Genomic DNA, 6,808 nt, shown 5'->3' with positions numbered 1-6,808 from the left:
CCCCAGGGCTTGAAACCTCAGCCGATGGTCGGTGCCACTCGAGTTTGCTCTGAGGGCCACCAGAGGATGGTGGCACAATTGGATCTTTGGGGCCCCAATCACTTCACCGCATTACACAGCTCGGTTTAATGGGGACCTTTTACAGGAGAGCAGCAATCAAACTGATGACCACTGAGAAATGACAGAAGCCTGTGATAAAAAACCTTCTTTTAAAGAATAAAATCAACAATTTCTCTACAGCAGTTTAGCAGCTTCAATTTCCATTCTATCCCTATGACACAATGTAGAATTGCATCTGCTGATTTGATCCTGGCAAAAGGAGGAGTCACCTGCCCTCAGCGTAGATATTTAGTACATAAAATACTGTCAAGAAACCCACTTTTAATAAATAYCTGTAGCTCTCACCCCAATACAGAAGGACTGTACAGTGCTGTGCTGGGGAGAGCGGCCAGCAGGGCCGGGATGAGGTGGGGATGGACATAAATTAATTATTGCAGTTGGATGTGCTGTGGGCAGCAGGATTGGAGCTGATCCACGCTGGGAAATATAAATATCTCTCACACCTTGAAATCCACGCTTCCTGACAGTAAAAGAATCCTCTGTTTGGAGTCTCGTCTGTGCCTGTTCTCCTCTGGGATGCTGATCAGGACAAGGGGAGCAGCTGGGAACCAGAACCCCTTTGGAGCGGGACCAGGACAGCACTCRCGGTACCTACAGGGATTGCACAAAGCATCACATCACAAACAGTTACAAATAAAACTGTGGAATGCAGACATGTCCCTGTGCTGATCCCACTGAACTTCCTGGGTGGATCATTTGCTGGTTCCTGACAAACCTGGTGTTGAAGGGGCAGCTCAGCATCTGGATATCCATGCTTTATGGGGCACTGCAAGGCTATTCCAGCAGGAAGTCACCACGGAATTCTGGGCAAGAGGTGTAATTCCTTTTCCCTTTCCATAGAGACACTGACCCTTACCTTGGCCCCATCTCTCATGGCTCACTTTGGGGTACCCATAGTGCTGGTTTAGATTCCACGGCTCACTTTGGGGTACCCATTAGTGCTGGTTTAGATTCCACCACTCCACCCACAGAGATTCGGGCTGTGCTTCTCTACTTCCAGCAGGTTCCACAAAGCAGATCCCATCTGTCCAGTCTGGGGGAAAACACCCAAGGAACTCTGACTCTGCTTTTCCTACCGGCTCCTGAGCAGTGTCAGGGCCACTGTGAGGAAGATAAAACCCCAGAAAACCCCAAATCCTGCTGAGGGAATAATCCAAAGGAAGAAATGCACAGTTGTCATAAAAGGGTTCAAAACCTGTTAAAAATGGTATTAAAACCATATAATGGATTCCCTCATTAATGCTCTTGGTTCCATGGTTATGTATTTTTATTCCCCGATCCCCTATGGGTTCCTTAGGTTTTACCACCAAAAGCCCTGCTATTTACCTCTATCATTCACTCATTACAGATAACTTCAGGTTACTCACCCAAATATTCTTTGTTCCTTACATATTACCTCAAATTTTAAAGCCCAAACTTCACCTTACCAGTTCACTACTGATTATCTGTTTGTCTCAGAATTCTCCTTCTCTAAAATACAGATTACCTCAGACTCAGCACCCAAGATTTTTCCTACCTGTTCATAGTAATTACCTCATTTTACCTCACAATGCATTCTTTCCCCTAAACATGACCTCAAATTTTAATCCCAATTTTTTTCATGTCTATCTGTTAATGACATCTCATTTTAACCTCAGGATTTTCAGAACTCTTCCCTACATGTTAACTCAGAGTTGAATTAAAAATACTCATTTTGTCCCTATAGATTGCTTATATTTTCCCACCAAAAATGCCAATTAATTACCTCTATCTTATTGCCAATATTCATTCTGCCCACCACAGATTACCTCAGGATTTTCCCCTGAAATTTTCCCTATCTGTCCAGTACTTTTATATTTACCTCAAGATGTTTTCTCTCCTCTACACATTATCTCAATTTTGCCCTCTAAATTTTCTCTGCCTGTCTATTACTGATTCTGTTTACCTCAAAAAGTTCATTATCACCCCTAGAAATTATCTGGTTTTAGCCACAAATCCATCCCTAACGTGAACTACTGATTACCTAATTTTCACCTCAAAATTTTCATTTACTCTGTTAGAGGTTATCACCAATTTCACCAAGATTTTCCCTACCTGTCCACTACTGATTATATCACTTTTACCTCAAAATATTCATTCTCTACCCTAGATTATCTCAAGATTTACCCCAAAATATTCCTACCATTGCAGTACTTATTACCTCAGTTTACCTCAATATGTCCATTCTGTGCCCAATGGAACCCTCAAATTCACAACAAAACTTTTCCCTCCTTAACCATTCCGGATTACTTTATTCAAAGTTTTCATTCTTACCCCTACAGAATAGCCAAAGCTGTACCAACCATATTTACCCTATCTGTCCACCAGGGATTCCCTCATTGTTACCTCCAAACATTCATTCTCTGCCCTACAGGTTATTTCAAGGTTTGCCCACAGCATTTTCCCTGCTTGTCCACTACTGACTGCCTCAATTTACACTCCTTAAACTCCAGGCTGGAGAATGAACACTGATCTCAGATCCCACACTCACATTTTCCCTGCCTGACTACCATTAATTCCTCGTTTTGAACTGAAAATATTCATTCCCTACCCTGGAGATTTTCTCCAGCTTCACCCCCAAAACTTTCCATACCTTTTAACTACTGACTTCCTCAATTTACCTCATAATGTGCATTCTCTCTGCTACAGATTATTCCAGATTTTACCCCCAAAACTTTCCTTGCCTTTCACATCTACAGGCAAGCAYTGACCTTACCTGGAGCAGTCTTTACACAATTCTGATCTTCACCATGTTCCCAGGGGTGTCCGTCCCAGAGCTGAAGGAAATCTGAGCTAATTATAATAAATAACCTTTGCTGAGAGCAGTCAACAACATCCCAGTGCTTCTGGCTTTGTGAGATTTTGTAATGAACAGACCAAAACTCAAATTCTAAATTTCGATCAAATTTTGTTAGAATGATACCTGAGGTTCAGTCATACAACAGAATTAAAATACTACACAAGGAATAATACTCACATGAGTAAGAGAAGTTCCCTTTTTTCTTAATCTCTCTGGGACTGTAGGACTGATTCTTTGCAACCAAGAGACAATGGAGTTATTTTTAATACTTAAACCTCTCAAATTCTGTAATTCCTCGGAGAACTCTGCCAGCACTGAGCTACTCCCATGTGCCTGGAGTGGTTTGGGAAAGGGCAAGACAACATCCCACTTCTGCTTGGAAAGATATAAGATAATAAAACGCAATTTCCCTTCTTTCTCTGACCCATAATCCATAACAGGGGACTATTCATGGAAGGGCTGATTCAGTTGGGAGGAAAAAAAACCCCTAAAGAAATAAAACCATCCCTAATTTCAACATAAAAATGTTGCTTCCTTAACAGGAGCATTCAAAACTAATTTAAACCAGAAAGGAAATTACAAATCAGAATATGAGCCAAAAGAAATGCTCTTCAATGACACACTCTCCAGTTGATAATTACAAAGAACATTCTCCACGGATCATTAGCAACTGCTAATAATTTTTCCTCTGCAAAAATTCCTGACATGGCTTTGTGTGCAAGTGTCAATCTCACCTCAGCTCGGAGAGTCTGTCCTCAGAGGGAAACCCAGCCTGATGTGACACAGCTCTGACACCACCCCCCTCCTGTTTTTCCCACGTGTGTTCTATATTCCAATTTGTACTTGCAGCACTTTTCAAGGGAGTTTAAACCAGAATGAGCTGATTGATCTGAGCTGTCAGGACACTCAGTAGACAGCACTTCCTATGGACAGCCCAGGGCTGCAGCTTTCCAGTACAGATCCACTGCAATGGAACCTAATTGGAATCACCTGCAATAATTAACATTAACGCAGCTTTTAGTACAGATCCACTGCAATGGAACCCAATTGAAATCACTGGCAATAATTAACATTAACGCAGCTTTTCAGTACAGATCCACTACAATGGAACCTAATTGAAATCACTGGCAATAATTAACATTAACGCTTTTCAGTACAGATCCAATGCAATGGAACCCAATTGAAATCACTGGCAATAATTAACATTAACGCAGCTTTTCAGTACAGATCCACTGCAATGGAACCCAATTGAAATCACCTGGCAATAATTAACATTAACGCAGCTTTCCAGTACAGATCCACTGCAATGGAACCCAATTGAAATCACTGGCAATAATTAACATTAACGCTTTTCAGTACAGATCCACTGCAATGGAACCCAATTGGAATCACCTGGCAATAATTAACATGAACCCAGGAGTGCCAGTGCATCACCTGTGTTTGATCTCAGTGAGCACAGCTGTGTATTCACCACTGTAGTGAGAGGCACTTGATTGAAATAAAGACATTTATAATACATTATTTATGCTATTTTCTGAGAGATTTATGTTTCCCTGGCATTGTTTCAACACACTGGAACCCAAGTTCTGCTCCCTGTTATGCTCTCAGGATATCATCAGTGATGCAGTTCAAGTTAATTAAATTATTGTTCCAAACAGACAGAAATCAATGATTGGAGGAATTAAGGCAGGAAAACCTCTGTGCTTCCAACTCCCTGCCCAACACACCCCAATTCTTTATTGGGAGCATAAGTCCTGTTCTTATCGTAGAAATTCAATGATTTGGTATAGTTATGTTTTATAGAAAAGTTCTGCAAAGCAATTACCTCTCCCAGCATCAACAGCAGCCCTCGGCACTCTCCCACCCCACAGGAAATGCACCAAAGGCTTAGAATAGACACGAAATGAGCAAAAATCATTAATTCAGCACTAAGGTCAGTACACAACCGATTCAGAAAATATTCCACTCATAATCTGCCTGAGGAGAGGCCCTRGGATGCCAAGGCAAACCCAGAGATCAACAGATTCTCCTCCTTGCCATGGCTTTACCTGGGCTCACCACGTACCTGCCCTCTAGTACATCTCACACTGAAACATCACTCCAATTTCCACACACCATAAACAGATACATTAAACTATCTTTTTACCTCACTGAAATGGACAGTACCAGCTCCAAACCCGAAAAAAACGGAACCGCCGCCTCAGGCATTGGCTCTTATATACCCTCGGCCGGTTCGGGATTGGTGAGAGTCGTGAGGCGATCGCAGCGCTGATTGGACAGCGGGAGGCTCCAGCTCGTGCTCGGGCATTCGGGCGCTCGGGCATTCGGGCGCTCGGGCATTCGGGCGCTCGGGCATTCGGGCGGCATCAAATGATTTTGGATCAAAAATGAGTTAGTAAGAAGTGGACAGACAGGGAAAAATTTTGGAGCAGACATGAGGGGATCTATAGTGCAGAGAATGAACATTTTGAGGTCAACTGAGGTAATCAGTAATACACGTATAGGTAAACCTTTAAGGATAAAATTCTGTAATCTGTAGAGAAGAGAATGATGATTTTTAAGGTAAACTGAGGCAGGCAATAGTGAACAGTAGGGAATGTGGAACTCACTCCCATTTCCTGGAGGAGGGCTGCCCTGGGGAATGACTTTACCGGGATTTAGCCCCTGTAGGGCCTTACAGGATAAGCCATGGTGCTCTGTGATCCTGTGCTGGTCCTGGCACAAATCTCATTCCTCACCCACTCCAGGAGTTCCAGTGTCACTCTTGAACCTGCCCAGGTCTGTCACATCCAATGGGCCCTCAAGAGTTTTCTCTCCTGCTCATATTGAAATTTCAGTCTTTAGGTAACTCACAGCCCCTACAAAATCAAATTGAGTTTCTCTAAAAAATGCACCACAAAAGAAGTTTTTCATCCTTTATTTCTCAATTTTCCATTCCTGTTTATTTCTCTAGCTCCAATAATAATCACTATGACAAATAACAACAAAAAAGGGGAATAAATGGGATGTGATGGGAGATGTTATCGCAAACAGCTCGGTGAGCAGCAGGGCTGCCCCGTGTCCCAGAGCTCCTCCAGCTCTTTCAAACGCGGGCAGCTCCATCAGCCGGGAGCAGAAAGAAGGACACGGTGGAAAATGAGCGTGAGAGAGGTCACAGAACCATCGCGGAATCCCAGAAGGGTTTAACTGGGGAGGGAGCTCAAGGATCACCCAGCCCTGAGGGAGGGATTCCCAAATCACTCGGTCCCTTCCTGCTCACCTTCACCGGCCCCACACCCTGGGGCTGCCTCACTCCACCCCTCACCTGTCTGGGTCTGTCCTGACCCCAAAATGCAGGATTTGGGCTCTGTTCAAACCCTTAAATGCCTGGATGAGCCTCGTTCCTCACTCCTGTGGCATTCCCGAGTCTGTTCCCAGCCCTGGGACTGCCCAGCAGGGCCGGTTCCAGAGCCAACAAGGCAGGGCTTGGTCTCCCTTCCTGAGCCAAAGGAACCCCTGCTGTGTTCCTTCAGGACTCTAAAGCTGCCCAGGTGAGCCTGGTGATCCCAAACGTGGAACTCGCTCTGGCTCTGGGACATGGAGTGCCCCTTTCTGATCCCCCAAACCCCACACACTCGATCTCAGGGTCTGCAGCTCAGGGAATTCAGTCCCTGAACCCCCAGCCTGGATTCCCCTTGGAGCCCCCAGAGTGATGTCAGGATGGGTCTGGATTCCCCTTGGAGCCCCCAGAGCGATGTCAGGATGGGTCTGGATTCCCCTTGGAGCCCCCAGTGATGTCAGGGTGGGCCTGGATTCCCCTTGGAGCCCCCAGAGCGATGTCAGGATGGGTCTGGATTCCCCTTGGAGCCCCCAGAGCGATGTCAGGATGGG

Source organism: Malurus melanocephalus, unplaced genomic scaffold (assembly GCF_030028575.1).
Source record: "Malurus melanocephalus ecotype Western Australia unplaced genomic scaffold, MMel_1.1 scaffold_561, whole genome shotgun sequence".
NCBI lineage: Eukaryota > Metazoa > Chordata > Aves > Passeriformes > Maluridae > Malurus > Malurus melanocephalus.
This window is presented reverse-complemented; position numbering follows the sequence as displayed.